The sequence below is a fragment of the Schistocerca piceifrons genome, chromosome 6, assembly GCF_021461385.2.
Source record: "Schistocerca piceifrons isolate TAMUIC-IGC-003096 chromosome 6, iqSchPice1.1, whole genome shotgun sequence".
In the NCBI taxonomy this organism is placed as follows: domain Eukaryota; kingdom Metazoa; phylum Arthropoda; class Insecta; order Orthoptera; family Acrididae; genus Schistocerca; species Schistocerca piceifrons.
In genome coordinates, this window is record NC_060143.1 from 105,161,347 (window position 1) to 105,179,770 (window position 18,424).

Consider the following 18,424-nt stretch of genomic DNA (forward strand, 5'->3'; position numbering starts at 1 on the left):
TCAGTAGACAATTTTTCTATAGCTCACACAACCTCTGGGAAATTTTCAGAAAATAGTCTGATGGATTTATATTTTTCAGTCCATCTCTTCTCACACATTCTTGTTAAATTGGCAGCGTATTTCCAATGTGTACGCGATTCTCTAAAAATGTTTATAGTGTCTTTCACAGCGGCAACAGTATTCCTAATTTCCGGCACTGCGTTTGCATCGTTCCCCACAAGGTTGAGTTTTTGGCTTGAGCAATGAACATATGATGCTCGATAATATTTTTTTATTAAAATGGCTTGTACACTGTGGTGTACGTACTGTAAGACCTTCGGTACACACACCATCAGATTATTTGACTTGTCGCTCTAACGAAGTAGGCGAGTGTCAGCAATATGTTTCGTGGTCTTACGTGGCGTGTTTATCTTCTGCCGTTAGGTCAGACGATAGAAATGCCACTTGCACGCTTAGAGTAGCAGATTGACGGTGACCAACTTTAAACAGAACTTGATTAATTTTCACACACATTTATTAAAATAATAAATAATATAGACATTACGTAACTTGATTCTGGATGCTGTTTACAATTGACAATCTGAAGTTCCCTTGGTCTTGGCACGTTAATCTTATTCTCACATATCTCTGATACTTGATAAAGTGCCTATACATTTATCTTCATGGCTATGTACAGGAATATGGTAATCTTATTAGGCGCAGACTGAAAGTTGACTACAGACTAATGCAGACTGATGCAGACTGACTAATCGGAGGTGTGTACACTCGTTATAATACCTCGCGCGTTCATGTATCACTGCGCGAGTGTGATCCGCGAGGAGAAAAGGTTCTTCGTTAGCAGCAATCTAATTGGCTGCGTTAGATATTAATACGCAGATCGGCGGAAGCAGAATTTGGTCCGTCTTTATGGGAGCGCCATCTCATAGAGCGGAGACGGACGAGCGCTGCGGCTGCGCTGTTGTGCTTAGCGAGGCGCGCTCTATTGGGAAAGTTGTGTACGCGCTGACTACGCGAAACTATGTACACAACATACACCATCACTTGCACTAAATGTCTCGCCATCTACTGCTTGTCATAGCCTGCACGTCAACTGCTATTAATCTACAGTTAGCGTCAGCTGTAACTAAAAAATTAATAGTTTAGGTGCAGAAAAGCATTTTACAATTAAATATGGTAGGAGAAACGATGTTATTCGTTAGAAACTTCACATGATCCCTTACTGCCTATTAGTGAATACGCTGTTCCTTGGCGACGTAACATGCCTGCGAATAGCAGAGCGGATTGTTTATCGCTAAATTTATTATTTATACAGGGTGTTACAAAAAGGTACGGCCAAACTTTCATGAAACATTCCTCACATACAAAGAAAGAAAATATGTTATGTGGACATGTGTCCGGAAACGCTTACTTTCCATGTTAGAGCTCATTTTATTACTTCTCTTCAAATCACATTAATCATGGAATGGAAACACACAGCAACAGAACGTACCAGCGTGACTTCAAACACTTTTTTACAGGAAATGTTCAAAATGTCCTCCGTTAGCGAGGATACGTGCATCCACCCTCCGCCGCATGGAATCCCTGATGCGCTGATGCAGCCCTGGAGAATGGCGTATTGTATCACAGCCGTCCACAATACGAGCACGAAGAGTCTCTAGATTTGGTACCGGGGTTGCGTAGACAAGAGCTTTCAAATGCCCCCATAAATGAAAGTCAAGAGGGTTGAGATCAGGAGAGCGTGGAGGCCATGGAATTGGTCCGCGTCTACCAATCCGTCGGTCACCGAATCTGTTGTTGAGACGCGTACGAACACTTCGACTGAAATGTGCGGGAGCTCGATCGTGCATGAACCACATGTTGTGTCGCACTTGTAAAGGCACATGTTCTAGCTGCACAGGTAGAGTATCCCGTACGAAATCATGATAACGTGCTGCATTGAGCGTAGGTGGACGAAACTAAAATGAGCTCTAACATGGAAATTAAGCGTTTCCGGGCACATGCCTTCATAACATCTTTCCTTTATTTGTGTGTGAGGAATGTTTCCTGAAAGTTTGTCCGTTGTTGTTGTTGTTGTGGTCTTCAGTCCTGAGACTGGTTTGATGCAGCTCTCCATGCTACTCTATACTGTGCAAGCTTTTTCATCTCCCAGTACCTACTGCAACCTACATCCTTCTGAATCTGCTTAGTGTATTCATCTCTTGGTCTCCCTCTACGATTTTTACCCTCCACGCTGCCCTCCAATACTAAATTGGTGATCCCTTGATGCCTCAGAACATGTCCTACCAACCGATCCCTTCTTCTGGTCAAGTTGTGCCACAAACTTCTCTTCTCCCCAATCCTATTCAATACTTCCTCATTAGTTATGTGATCTACCCATCTAATCTTCAGCATTCTTCTGTAGCACCACATTTCGAAAGCTTCTATTCTCTTCTTGTCCAAACTATTTATCGTCCATGTTTCACTTCCATACATGGCTGCACTCCATACGAATACTTTCAGAAATGACTTCCTGACACTTAAATCAATACTGGATGTTAACAAATTTCTCTTCTTCAGAAACGCTTTCCTTGCCATTGCCAGCCTACATTTTATATCCTCTCTACTTCGACCATCATCAGTTATTTTGCTCCCCAAATAGCAAAACTCCTTTACTACTTTAAGTGCCTCATTTCCTAATCTAATTCCCTCAGCATCACCCGACTTAATTGGACTACATTCCATTATCCTTGTTTTGATTTTGTTGATGTTCATCTTATATCCTTCTTTCAAGACACTGTCCTTTCCATTCAACTGCTCTTCCAAGTCCTTTGCTGTCTCTGACAGAATTACAATGTCATCGGCGAACCTCAAAGTTTTTATTTCTTCTCCATGAATTTTAATACCTACTCCGAATTTTTCTTTTGTTTCCTTTACTGCTTGCTCAATATACAGATTGAACAACATCGGGGAGAGGCTACAACCCTGTCTTACTCCCTTCCCAACCACTGCTTCCCTTTCATGTCCCTCGACTCTTATAACTGCCATCTGGTTTCTATACAAATTGTAAATAGCCTTTCGCTCCCTGTATTTTACCCCTGCCACCTTTAGAATTTGAAAGAGAGTATTCCAGTCAACATTGTCAAAAGCTTTCTCTAAGTCTACAAATGCTAGAAACGTAGGTTTACCTTTCCTTAATCTTTCTTCTAAGATAAGTCGTAAGGTCAGTATTGCCTCACGTGTTCCAGTGTTTCTACGGAATCCAAACTGATCTTCCCCGAGGTTGGCTTCGACTAGTTTTTCCATTCGTCTGTAAAGAATTCGTGTTAGTATTTTGCAGCTGTGACTTTTTAAGCTGATAGTTCGGTAATTTTCACATCTGTCAACACCTGCTTTCTTTGGGATTGGAATTATTATATTCTTCTTGAAGTCTGAGGGTATTTCGCCTGTCTCATACATCTTGCTCACCAGATGGTGGAGTTTTGTCAGGACTGGCTCTCCCACTGCCGTCAGTAGTTCCAATGGAATATTGTCTACTCCGGGGGCCTTGTCTCGACTCAGGTCTTTCAGTGCTCTGTCAAACTCTTCACGCAGTATCATATCTCCCATTTCATCTTCATCTACATCCTCTTCCATTTCCATAATATTGTCCTCAAGTACATCGCCCTTGTATAGACCCTCTATATACTCCTTCCACCTTTCTGCTTTCCCTTCTTTGCTTAGAACTGGGTTTCCATCTGAGCTCTTGATATTCATACAAGTCGTTCTCTTATTTCCAAAGGTCTCTTTAATTTTCCTGTAGGCGGTTTCTATCTTACCCCTAGTGAGATAGGCCTCTACATCCTTACATTTGTCCTCTAGCCATCCCTGCTTAGCCATTTTGCACTTCCTGTCGAACTCATTTTTGAGACGTTTGTATTCCTTTTTGCCTGTATCACTTACTGCATTTTTATATTTTCTCCTTTCATCAATTAAATTCAATATTTCTTCTGTTACCCAAGGATTTCTACTAGCCCTCGTCTTTTTACCTACTTGATCCTCTGCTGCCTTCACTACTTCATCCCTCAAAGCTACCCATTCTTCTTCTACTGTATTTATTTCCCCCAATCCTGTCAATGGCTCCCTTATGCTCTCCCTGAATCTCTGTACAACCTCTGGTTCTTTTAGTTTATCCAGGTCCCATCTCCTTAAATTCCCACCTTTTTACAATTTCTTCAGTTTTAATCTACAGGTCATAACCAATAGATTGTGGTCAGAGTCCACATCTGCCCCTGGAAATGTATTACAATTTAAAACCTGGTTCCTATATCTGTGTCTTACCATTATATAATCTATCTGATACCTTCTAGTATCTCCAGGGTTCTTCCATGTATACAACCTTCTTTCATGATTCTTAAACCAAGTGTTAGTTATGATTATGTTGTGCTCTGTGCAAAATTCTACCAGGCGGCTTCCTCTTTCATTTCTGTCCCCCAATCCATATTCACCTACTATGTTTCCTTCTCTCCCTTTTCCTACACTCGAATTCCAGTCACCCATGACTATTAAATTTTCGTCTCCCTTCACAATCTGAATAATTTATTTTATTTCATCATACATTTCTTCAATTTCTTCGTCATCTGCAGAGCTAGTTGGCATATAAACTTGTACTACTGTAGTAGGTGTGGGCTTCGTATCTATCTTGGCCACAATAATGCGTTCACTATGCTGTTTGTAGTAGCTTACCCGCATTCCTATTTTCCTATTCATTATTAAACCTACTCCTGCATTACCCCTATTTGATTTTGTGTTTATAACCCTGTAGTCACCTGACCAGAAGTCTTGTTCCTCCTGCCACCGAACTTCACTAATTCCCACTATATCTAACTTCAACCTATCCATTTCCCTTTTTAAATTTTCTAACCTACCTGCCCGATTAAGGGGTCTGACATTCCACGCTCCGATCCGTAGAACGCCAGTTTTCTTTCTCCTGATAACGACATCCTCTTGAGTAGTCCCCGCCCGGAGATCCGAATGGGGGACTATTTTACCTCCGGAATATTTTACCCAAGAGGACGCCATCATCATGTAATCATACAGTAAAGCTGCATGCCCTCGGGAAAAATTACGGCTGTAGTTTCCCCTTGCTTTCAGCCGTTCGCAGTACCGGCACGGCAAGGCCGTTTTGGTTATTGTTACAAGGCCAGATCAGTCAATCATCCAGACTGTTGCCCTTGCAACTACTGAAAAGGCTGCTGCCCCTCTTCAGGAACCACACGTTTGTCTGGCCTCTCAACAGATACCCCTCCGTTGTGGTTGCACCTACGGTACGGCTATCTGTATCGCTGAGGCACGCAAGCCTCCCCACCAACGGCAAGGTCCATGGTTCATGGGGGGGAGTTTGTCCGTACCTTTTTGTAACACCCTGTATAAACTTCTCTGCCGACAGTAACGTGCCGAAGACGAAAAAAATTTACTCCCGGATCTGCGCGAACGAATTCGAATATCTCCTAGGAGGGTGCAGCTGCCCCCTCCCCCCCCCCCCCCCTGCCCCTCGCTGGGTACGCCCATGACCCAGGGTAAAATAAATGATACGCGTAGATAAATCTACGGGAGTTGTTGATTTGAGAATCGTCTTTCGTGCCGGAACGACGACCCAGCAGCTGCCGCTGTACCCTTTGGACTCACACCCGCCCGGCCACACCTCAGCACTGTGCGTGTGGCGGGCTGGCTGTGTGACTTTGAGGTGGCTGCCCTCTGGCGCGGCACTCTCGCCTCAGCTGCCGCCGCCGCTAATTAAACTAGGGGGCCGTGGCGTGGTGCACGCGCCGCCCGGCCTAACGTCTTTACGGCCGCAGTCGGGGGCGCGCGCTCCCGCCCTAGTGGCTCGGACAGCCAGGCACCGAGCGCCGGCTCCCACCAGGGGCGCCTCTCTTCTCCCGAGTCAACCACTCAGGATCGTGTACCGCGTTACGGTCTCGTGTCATTTCATCTTTCAGTAGAACACTGGGTGCTAAACTCAGTGTCTAGACAGCCCTCTTTATAGCTTCCAGCTACTAGTACTGTGACGATGTTAGAGCAGGAACTATCTTCCGCATTTGTGCTTTCTGTACCTGATTACACACGCAGGTTGACAATTATTGAAGTTTGTGAAGTAAAACCGTCATAACCTCTGAATGGTTTGTAACACTTGATGGTGCTGATGATGTCCCATACTCCGAGGAGCGTAGGGGACGAAGCGGAAGACCCGCACCGTCGTACTAGGCAAGGTCCTAGCGGAGGTGGTTTGCCATTGCCTTCCTCCGACCGTAATGGGGATGAATGGTGATGATGAAGACGATACAACAACATCCAGTCATCTCGAGGCAGAAAAAATCGCTGACACCGCCGGCAATCGAACCCGGAACGCCAGGCGCGGGAAGCGAGAAAGCTACCGCAAGACCACGAGCTGCGGACTTGTAACACTTATAACACAAAAAAGTAAGACACAGAAATAAGCACAGTTGTAAAATGGACATAAGTAAATTATGATCCAAATTGTTAAGGTAAATAACCTCTGTACAAAAGCATATCATACTCTGTGGAAGACCAATAATGTCATCTGTGTTGACTACTTGTAAGAACATCAGTGTTTTGTTTATGTAAAATGTTTTAATGTTTAAAAGTGTACATCAAGTTGTGTGTGATGTTTATTGTGTGTGAGACTCTGCACAGATGGACCATAAGGAAACTGTAAGTGCAAATTCTTCTAAATATCGCCGCTAACTTCACAAAAAGATCGACAACCAACTAAAAATCGCGTGTTTTCTTATATACTGCAATAAAGTCAACGAAATGAAGCAGAGTCTCATGCATCGACCAAATCACATAGGAATGACATAACAATCACAAAAAACGCGCTTGAAAATGGGAATCATTTCCCGAAATGCGTCGTGCGAAAAATAAAATAAAGAAAATCGTGACCGGTAGCAGATGAGTTATTTATAAACAAACCTCTTGTTTTCACAGTGACAGGTTTTGAGAACCATTCATAATGGATCAAATCAGAACTCTTACATCGCTTAGAAGTAGATTTATATTATGTAACTGTGTATCAGGAATTTATGAAGTGTGTCTTCTGTATCGCTTAAACTCCTTGACCTATGGCAAGAAATTTACAGTTTTAGTAATGTATATATGAAAAATGCAAACGAATATGAAATTGTAATGTGAATATGTTCGTGGAAAAAAATAAGTTTATTAAAAGCTGGTTCATGCTTAGGAAACCTGTATTTGTAACATTTAAAAGCTGCAGGGAAGTCCCTCAGCAACGGAAGTGGCGTGGCGCGATGTAAAAGGAGGTTTGCGGTCAAACTGCGTCCTTTGTGTGAACGCCACGAAGTATATCGCTTGCCGTAGCACGGTACGCTTCGACGGTGCTAAGAGAGGCAATTCAAAGCTGCATTATAAAAGGACTTGTTTCGGATGTGGATCTGGATATTATTTGGTATTCACGGCATAATGGAATGGATCTAATACGTTCCCCCCCATGAACCATGGACCTTGCCGTTGGTGGGGAGGCTTGCGTGCCTCAGCGATACAGATAGCCGTACCGTAGGTGCAACCACAACGGAGGGGTATCTGTTGAGAGGCCAGACAAACGTGTGGTTCCTGAAGAGGGGCAGCAGCCTTTTCAGTAGTTGCAGGGGCAACAGTCTGGATGATTGACTGATCTGGCCTTGTAACAATAACCAAAACGGCCTTGCTGTGCTGGTACTGCGAACGGCTGAAAGCAAGGGGAAACTACAGCCGTAATTTTTCCCGAGGGCATGCAGCTTTACTGTATGATTACATGATGATGGCGTCCTCTTGGGTAAAATATTCCGGAGGTAAAATAGTCCCCCATTCGGATCTCCGGGCGGGGACTACTCAAGAGGATGTCGTTATCAGGAGAAAGAAAACTGGCGTTCTACGGATCGGAGCGTGGAATGTCAGATCCCTTAATCGGGCAGGTAGGTTAGAAAATTTAAAAAGGGAAATGGATAGGTTGAAGTTAGATATAGTGGGAATTATTGAAGTTCGGTGGCAGGAGGAACAGGACTTCTGGTCAGGTGACTACAGGGTTATAAACACAAAATCAAATAGGGGTAATGCAGGAGTAGGTTTAATAATGAATAGGAAAATAGGAATGCGGGTAAGCTACTACAAACAGCATAGTGAACGCATTATTGTGGCCAAGATAGATACGAAGCCCACACCTACTACAGTAGTACAAGTTTATATGCCAACTAGCTGTGCAGATGACGAAGAAATTGAAGAAATGTATGATGAAATAAAATAAATTATTCAGATTGTGAAGGGAGACGAAAATTTAATAGTCATGGGTGACTGGAATTCGAGTGTAGGAAAAGGGAGAGAAGGAAACATAGTAGGTGAATATGGATTGGGGGACAGAAATGAAAGAGGAAGCCGCCTGGTAGAATTTTGCACAGAGCACAACATAATCATAACTAACACTTGGTTTAAGAATCATGAAAGAAGGTTGTATACATGGAAGAACCCTGGAGATACTAAAAGGTATCAGATAGATTATATAATGGTAAGACACAGATATAGGAACCAGGTTTTAAATTGTAAGACATTTCCAGGGGCAGATGTGGACTCTGACCACAATCTATTGGTTATGACCTGTAGATTAAAACTGAAGAAACTGCAAAAAGGTGGGAATTTAAGGAGATGGGACCTGGATAAACTAAAAGAACCAGAGGTTGTACAGAGATTCAGGGAGGGCATAAGGGAGCAATTGACAGGAATGGGGGAAATAAATACAGTAGAAGAAGAATGGGTAGCTTTGAGGGATGAAGTAGTGAAGGCAGCAGAGGATCAAATAGATAAAAAGAAGAGGGCTAGTAGAAATCCTTGGGTAACAGAAGAAATATTGAATTTAATTGATGAAAGGAGAAAATATAAAAATGCAGTAAGTGAAACAGGCAAAAAGGAATACAAACGTCTCAAAAATGAGATCGACAGGAAGTGCAAAATGGCTAAGCAGGGATGGCTAGAGGACAAATGTAAGGATGTAGAGGCCTATCTCACTAGGGGTAAGATAGATACCGCCTACAGGAAAATTAAAGAGACCTTTGGAGATAAGAGAACGACTTGTATGAATATCAAGAGCTCAGATGGAAACCCAGTTCTAAGCAAAGAAGGGAAAGCAGAAAGGTGGAAGGAGTATATAGAGGGTCTATACAAGGGCGATGTACTTGAGGACAATATTATGGAAATGGAAGAGGATGTAGATGAAGATGAAATGGGAGATATGATACTGCGTGAAGAGTTTGACAGAGCACTAAAAGACCTGAGTCGAAACAAGGCCCCCGGAGTAGACAATATTCCATTGGAACTACTGTCGGCCGTGGGAGAGCCAGTTCTGACAAAACTCTACCATCTGGTGAGCAAGATGTATGAAACAGGCGAAATACCCTCAGACTTCGAGAAGAATATAATAATTCCAATCCCAAAGAAAGCAGGTGTTGACAGATGTGAAAATTACCGAACTATCAGCTTAATAAGTCACAGCTGCAAAATACTAACACGAATTCTTTACAGACGAATGGAAAAACTAGTAGTAGCCAACCTCGGGGAAGATCAGTTTGGATTCCGTAGAAACACTGGAACACGTGAGGCAATACTGACCTTACGACTTATCTTAGAAGAAAGATTAAGGAAAGGCAAACCTACGTTTCTAGCATTTGTAGACTTAGAGAAAGCTTTTGACAATGTTGACTGGAATACGCTCTTTCAAATTCTAAAGGTGGCGGGGGTAAAATACAGGGAGCGAAAGGCTATTTACAATTTGTACAGAAACCAGATGGCAGTTATAAGAGTCGAGGGGCATGAAAGGGAAGCAGCGGTTGGGAAGGGAGTAAGACAGGGTTGTAGCCTCTCCCCGATGTTGTTCAATCTGTATATTGAGCAAGCAGTAAAGGAAACAAAAGAAAAATTCGGAGTAGGTATTAAAATTCATGGAGAAGAAATAAAAACTTTGAGGTTCGCCGATAACATTGTAATTCTGTCAGAGACAGCAAAGGACTCGGAAGAGCAGTTGAATGGAATGGACAGTGTCTTGAAAGAAGGATATAAGATGAACATCAACAAAAGCAACACAAGGATAATGGAATGTAGTCTAATTAAGTCGGGTGATGCTGAGGGAATTAGATTAGGAAATGAGGCACTTAAAGTAGTAAAGGAGTTTTGCTATTTGGGGAGAAAAATAACTGATGATGGTCGAAGTAGAGAGGATATAAAATGTAGGCTGGCAATGGCAAGGAAAGCGTTTCTGAAGAAGAGAAATTTGTTAACATCCAGTATTGATTTAAGTGTCAGGAAGTCATTTCTGAAAGTATTCGTATGGAGTGTAGCCATGTATGGAAGTGAAACATGGACGATAAATAGTTTGGACAAGAAGAGAATAGAAGCTTTCGAAATGTGGTGCACCAGAAGAATGCTGAAGATTAGATGGGTAGATCACATAACTAATGAGGAAGTATTGAATAGGATTGGGGAGAAGAGAAGTTTGTGGCACAACTTGACCAGAAGAAGGGATCGGTTGGTAGGACATGTTCTGAGGCATCAAGGGATCACCAATTTAGTATTGGAGGGCAGCGTGGAGGGTAAAAATCGTAGAGGGAGACCAAGAGATGAATACACTAAGCAGATTCAGAAGGATGTAGGTTGCAGTAGGTACTGGGAGATGAAAAAGCTTGCACAGGATAGAGTAGCATGGAGAGCTGCATCGAACCAGTCTCAGGACTGAAGACCACAACAACAACAACAACTAATACGTTGAAAGTCCGACGCCAAGAAGAGATTTTATAGAGCACAGCCGGAGTGGCCGATCGGTTCTAGGCGCTACATTCGGGAGCCGCGCGACCGCTACGGTCGCAGGTTCGAATCCTGCCTCGGGCATGGATGTGTGTGATATCCTTAGGTTAGTTAGGTACAAGTAGTTATAAGTTCTAGGAGACTGATGGCCTCAGAAATTAAGTCCCGTAGTGCTCAGAGCAATTTCAACCATTTTTCTGTTAGCTGCCATGTCGGCTACCACCAATCTTTGCCACAGCTCCACAAACTTCATATATTCAGTTACATTCGTGTTAAGAACCATATTTTCAATCCTGATCACGAACCTACGCAGGGTCCTCTCCTAAGTGCTACTAAAATCGAGTATCCTGATTTAAATCAACAATTCTTGCATGCAAGTGTTTAAAAGTGATTTTCTGTCTAAAGTAAAAGGAGTAGTAAAAGTTAAAGCTAAAACCACAAAAGTGAAGTTGGATGGGCTTTTGCTAAAGTATCCTTAGTTTATTATAAAATATAGTTTTATAAGAGTACAGTGCAAGATTATGTAAATATTATTGTCTAGAATACCTGCTTCACGGGTGATTAAAAGGCAAATACATACGTATTTGATTAAGCAATGCTCTTGAGTGTGGCTGTTATAAGTATGAGTTTGGTGGAAAGTTGCTCCCCATAATTTACTGGTGTATACGTTAATGGTAACTGCTCCTATACACAGTACAAAATGCGCTGTGTCAGTTTGTATCCTGTTTGCTATTGGAAATCTGAACAAAAATAACTTCAGTAACTAATATCCGATTTTGTCCGATATATATTTCCAAATTAATGTGCGTAATTGGACTCTCGATCGTTCACTTTTTCCACTCATTTGTGATTTTTACAACTTTCATTGACTCCCAAGATTAAAGCCCGTTTAGTTTTTCTGTTATTTCAACAAATTCGAAATTATAGTCCGATACATTTGTCCATTAAACACACGAATGGTCAAACTTTGAAATCCTCTCAGAGAGTAACGTTAGCGTGTTTCACGGCACGTTAATATTATATGTGCCTTTCACGTGTCAGAACTAAATGTTCAGTTATTAGGGAAGAGTGATATAAACCTTAGTGTTATAGCTTTCCGTTGGGACGTTCAAAATGCACAGTTAGCCGCGAAGTATGATGGAAATTAGTACGTTGTGTATGGTTTAGTGACGAAACTCACTTCTTTGTTTCTGGGTTCGTCAAAAAGCAAAATTGGCGCGTTTGGGGGACTGAGAATCAGCATTTCGCGATCGAGAAGAACCACCATATTCTCCGGACCTGAACACATGAGACTCCATTTTGTAGGGCTATATTGAATACAATGTGTACAGCAATAATCCCAAAACCATTGTTGAGCTGAGAACAGCCATTCAGGAGGTCACCGGCAGCACCGATGTTCCGACACTTTAGCGGGTCATGCAGAATTTCGCTATTCGTCTGCGTCACATCATCACCAATGATGGCAGGCGTATCAAACATGTCATGACCTAAATCCGAATATCAGTAGTGACGTTTATTTGTTGAATGTTGTTTGTAACTAATTTCAGTTTTTTTTCGTGTAGTTCAATAATTGTCACCCTGTCGGTGGGGATCAAACCATAAGTGTGTAGGAATATTATGAAACTCCCTCAAAAAATAAAACAATTTAGTAAATACATTTATTTATGGAATATTCCGTCGCTTCTTGGAAAAAACATAGCCATGTTAATAACTTGAATACAAAGTTTTAATGTTTTACAATAATATGTATTTAATAGTCCGTTATGAATCGGTTTTCGGCTTCTTAGGGAATCGTAAGATAACTTAATACTAAACAGATAGTCCACAACACTTCAGCGACAATTCATAGCTGTACAAAGATATGAGACATTTTATGACTATATCGATACAAGACACAAGCATAATATAGTACCTAAAGAGACTCTGAACAAATAAATCTCATATTACATTTTATTCAAATATTAGAGCTATGTGAACGTATGAACTCGACGGTGCTGCCGGCCGCGGTGGTCTAGTGGTTCTAGGCGCTCAGTCCGAAACCGCGCGACTGTTACGGTCGCAGGTTCGAATCCTGCCTCGGCCATGGATGTGTGTGATGTCGTTAGGTTAGTTAGGTTTAAGTAGTTCTAAGTTCTAGGGGACTGATGACCACAGATGTTAAGTCCCATAGTGCTCAGAGCCATTTGAACCATTTGAACCATCGACGGTGCTAAATCCACATCAGACTCAGAACCAGAAGTATGCCTACAGTTAGTTCAGAACAAAACTTACGGTGGCAGCTTGAAGAATGATGTCGACTCGTAGAAGAGCATGGACGTCTCTTCAAAGTTTCCGGCTGCCAAACTGCGTGCATCTGTATAAAAATGAGGGGTATTTACGCTGCCTCATTGTGTACTTATTTCGCCAGAGCATCGATTCCCAGTGCGTGGACCCCACAGACGCAACGGCTCATGCCTGAAGTAATCAGCGTACCGCACCGCAGAGGTCCTATCTTTCTGCTACGTTGTTGTTATTACGACTCTGTGCCCACGATGTGGTGTTTGGCTGGCTTCATAGCGGCAGTTCTTGTTGAATCAGCAGGCAGTCCCTGAAGTAACTGTGTCTGGTCAGCTGCGCCCTGATCCTATTCCACGGCCTCTTCTATTAGCAACAGCAGAGTCGTTATTTTATTCAATAGTGCCAAAGAGGGGCAGTGACGCTACATTTATATTGCGACTTATTCGCTGAAAGTTAGATGAGAAATGTTGAAATTATTCACGTAAAAATATAGATGTGTTTAATAACCTGAATACAAAGTATTAATTTGACAAAATAATATTTTTTTAATAGTTTGTTATGAACTCGCTTTCGCCTTCTTAGGCCATCCGCAAAGGACTTAATACTAAACAGATAGTCCAAACAACTTCATCGAGAATTCATAGCAATAGGAATATTGCTGTACAAAGATATGTGACGTTTTATGACTATATCGATACAGAATAAGAGTATAATGTAATGCCTCAAGAGATTCTACATAAATAAATCTTATATTACATAATACATTATATTCAAATAATAAAACTATGTGAATGTGTAAGCCAAAAATCTTCTACACCTGAGTACTGACACAGACCACAATCGGCAAAACGGTGAATGTGACAAACAGCCGTAAAAAGGCGAGGAGTAGAAAGAAGTCTATGGAATGTCAGTGTGGAACAGTTTTGACAACCTTATTACCCGATGGTGAGAGAAATAACAACAGGCTGTTGCTACTTAAGTAAGGGTGAGTAACGGAAATGTGTTTGGTCATTTAGGATCAGGTCAGAATTATTTTATTGGTGATCTTTAATGGCTAGGATTTCCAGCAGTGTTAGTTAATTCAGAGCTTATTCAGGAAAGTTGGAATCTTTCTTTTTCAGTCTCTACGCCTTCCAAGCTCAGTCAGTCAAGTAGTTACAGCCCAACCTGATAGAGCTACGAATAATTTGCCACACAGCGTACAGAAACTTCTGTAAATTCCAATCTGTTCTAAAGATGGAATCTTATCTTTAGCGTTGAACAAAAGGTGCGATCTACTGCCGAGTGCTGTCTTACTCTACAGGGACCACTGCAGAATTCCACGCCTTCCGAAGTATTCTCATATGTGCTGCGGAGCTGCGCCCAGTTGGCGCACACTCAAGTCATTCGCGCCTCACGTCAGCATAACGGCAGAGTCCCTGGCGTCACTGTTTCTCCTGGCGAGTCACGCAGACGGCTGCCACAGCCACTGGAACCCTGCTTACCTCAGAACTTTCACATCTATTCCCTTCGGTAAACGCCCTGGAGGCCTTTGCAGAGCGTCTTTGTTATTGTTGTAGTACGTTTACTAATGAATCTATGACGTTGATATGATGGACGACTACCTTTCTTCCACCTCCTGCTCCACTGCTATTCTACCCAGCGTGGTGAATTATTGGCTCCTGACACTAAAAAGACAGTTCTACTACTCACCATGGGGGCCATACAACTGCAGTTATTACAAAATATACATACATATACACATACATATGTCACAGATCCTTCAGACCACATGTAGCTTCCACAAACTGTCTCAATTCCTTGCTGTTCTGGGCTCGGTTCCTCCACGTGTCTTTATACAGCGTTGCCTTGGTCGTCCTATTGGGTAGCTCCTTGGTGTATACTTAACTATTCATGCGTCTCCAAATTCTGTTAAATTTTTTCATTTACACTTACATGTTACATAAATTTTTATGAAGTCACTTCCAAGTCATCACATCATTGTTAGCTGCTAATATAGCACCTTCTACTACAGCCATATCACCATTTCTGTTTTCCTCAACCCCCCCCCCCCCCATCTCTTCTCAGTAGTTATTGTTGACGTTTCACTCCTACTTCTAATTTTATATTTAATTTGAATGTACACAGTGTTTTAGAAGAGAATTTTTTTTATATCTTGTTCAGGCTGGGATACTACAGTTTTGTTATTAGGGACCTAACACTAGAATCATTCCCCAAGCCTTTTGGAATGATTAATAATATATATACCACGGTTATGCCATTGATAAAAGAATCTTATATTGCTTACACCTCTACTCTACTCCCCCCCCCCCCTTTTAAAACTTTTACTCTTTCAAGATGTAGAGCGGCGCGACCGCTACGGTCGTAGGTTCGAATCCAGCCTCTGGCATGAATGTGTGTGATGTCCTTAGGTTAGTTAGGTTGAAGTAGGTCTAAGTTCTAGGGGACTGATGACCTCAGTTGTTGAGTCCCATAGTGCTCACAGCCATTTGAACCATTTTTTTTCAAGATGTAGGAATATTTTCAGGTACTTTCAATACGTATCTTTCAGTGTAATTATGGACCCAATACTATAATGGGTACCTATCCATTTTATAAATATTACATAATGTATATGCTATGGAATAGATTATACAAACGTGGAGTTTATATTACTCACTTCTCTGTGCCCTCACCCCCAACTCTCTTTAAATTCTTACTCTTTTATGATTTTTGTTACGATCAGAGGTATGTAAATACCTTTTCATAGTTAAAGTCACAGTTAGATTTTTCATACCAATGCTGTTGTACAAGATAATGCGTTTTGGACGTAAGACAGGTTCAGACTAGTGGTAAATTAGTTCATTAAGTTTGGTTAGTGCTTATTAGTAGGGTGACACATGTAATAAAATGAATAATTATAGTGAAACTTCCTGGCAGCTTACAACTGTGTGTCGGACCGAGACTCGAACACGGGACCTTTGCCTTTCGCGGACAAGTGCTCTACCACCTGAGCTACCCAAGCACGACTGACGCCCCGTCCTCACAGCTTTACTTCTGCCAGTATCTCGTCTCCTACCTTGGAGATACTGGCAGAAGTAAAGCTCTGAGGACGGGGCGTGAGTTGTGCTTGGGTAGCTCAGTTGGTAGAGCACTTGCCCGCGAAAGGCAAAGGTCTCGAGTTCGAGTCTCGGTCCGACACACAGTTTTAATCTGCCAGGAAGTTTCATATCAGCGCACACTCCGCTGGAGAGTGAAAATGTCATTCTGGAATTGAGAGGCACCCACTTGCCTTTCTCATACTGTGGCATCAAGCAGTCAGGCCTGCAAGATGAGTGGTTTGCCAAGCGAGTGGAATCTTCCTTAATTTATCGAGTAACATGAATTCTCGTATCTTACTATTTAGTTACAAATTATCCTCCTGTATGAATAATACGCAACGGAAACACGCATCTGACTATCAGTGATTTATAGAACTCTGACTGTACACTACGCACTGGCAATACCACATTTACCTTTTGTCTTTGATTTAACGGCTTTTATATAAATTCGGGACATTACGATAACATACAATTTAATGAAAAAGGCCACCAATCTCTTTCTTTTCACTATTTGATTTATTCCTAAACACACAAATTCTACAACCTACAACAAAATCACATGAGAAATTCCGCCCAGTGGGCATGGCTTTACGTTAGTGAATCTCTATACTATGGTCTCGTAATCTATTTACCGCAACAGTGCACTCCCTGGATCGGATGGTGGATCTTTTATTATACCTCACACTTCGCCTCTCACAATAATCCTCACGAAACTTTCCTCCAGATCGAGCGATACAGAAGGAACAGGCATACCCACAAATCTTTCGAAACTACCTTGCTACTCCCATGCAAAACACACATACCCAAATTACAAGACATACACAACACAACAATATGAAATATTACACAAAGAACGGTTACAACTTCATCACTTTCCGCTTTCCCACTTCAATCAATATTTATCCCAGTTTCACACGACACTGCCCCACTTTGTAATTCTACTTTCCTACTGTGAACTCTGGAGATAAACGCACGTCTTCCTGTGCAATGCAAGCCAAGTGGCGTTGCTGGAAAAACGGCCGACTCACCTTGATTCTCTCTCAGAGTTTAAATTTAGCGTCACACGGAATGATATTTCTTAAATACTTCAACTTATGATACACACGCTATTTCTTAAATATTTCAGCTTATTGTACACACGCTATTAATTCTTAAATATTTCAGCTTAAGCTCACGGAAGTATCTCAACTTATAACTACACGTGGGCTCATTGTGACCGTTAGTTTACTACAATCCCCTTAAAATTACCTGCCTCACTTTGTAATTTTCCCCACAAAAGGTCCTGTGAAAGAGAAATTATTAATTTTAACTACTCTTAAATATTCCACATCCATACCATGCCTCCACTCTTTCATTACGGAGCACAACAAAAAAACAGGTCTTTACAGCAGAAGGTTCAGCGGCAGAGTAGCTGAAACATGGCCGTATTCCGATTCTCTCGCACCTCTCTCGAAGTGGGAGAAGCACCTTGCTACCTTATTGGTCAGCCACATTTCAGACGCTCAAAGCTCTGGTAACTTCCATCTCTTTGGTCTCACCAAATGTAGCCAAAGGATCGACTCAAAGATGATCATATATTCCGATTCACTATCTGTGGTTAGCAGACGACCATACATTCATTCCTTTCACAGATCTCACCAAACTGGATGTAGGGATTTATTTTGAGGGAGTGCACATGTGATCAATTAAATAAATAAATTGTCATTCTTTCCCACACTGGTATCCGGCTTCGCTGTATTAGTTGAAATTGAGTTACTTTTAAACAAAAAATGTGTTGTTCTGACAAGAATTTCGTACCTATTTTCAATGTTGGGCGGTACTGTACCCTTTCAGAATAATTATAGTTATTGTATTACACCATTATAAGTAATTTTAGTCTTGGTGCCTCAATTGCTTACACTACATGTACCCCCAAACTTCTGAAATGGACCAGATGTTTGTTTTTGTGGTATTCCCTCTTTCAGTACCTCAACAGTACATGCCTATAGGAATATTCTTCATATGTTATAGTTCTCACTAAATGGTTCGTTTGTTCTTGCTATGTCACATTGTAATATCATGCGATATTTAAATAGTAGCTTTATCATGTGATTATTAAATTGAGTAATACTGTATGCAGTATGCCGTTTCTCATTCGGTTACACTATTTGTATCCCCAAACCTCTGTTATGAATTTGGCATTCGAGTTGTTTTTTGCAGCTGCAACTCTGAATTATTTATGGTAGCTGGATTGTCTCATTTAACTGATC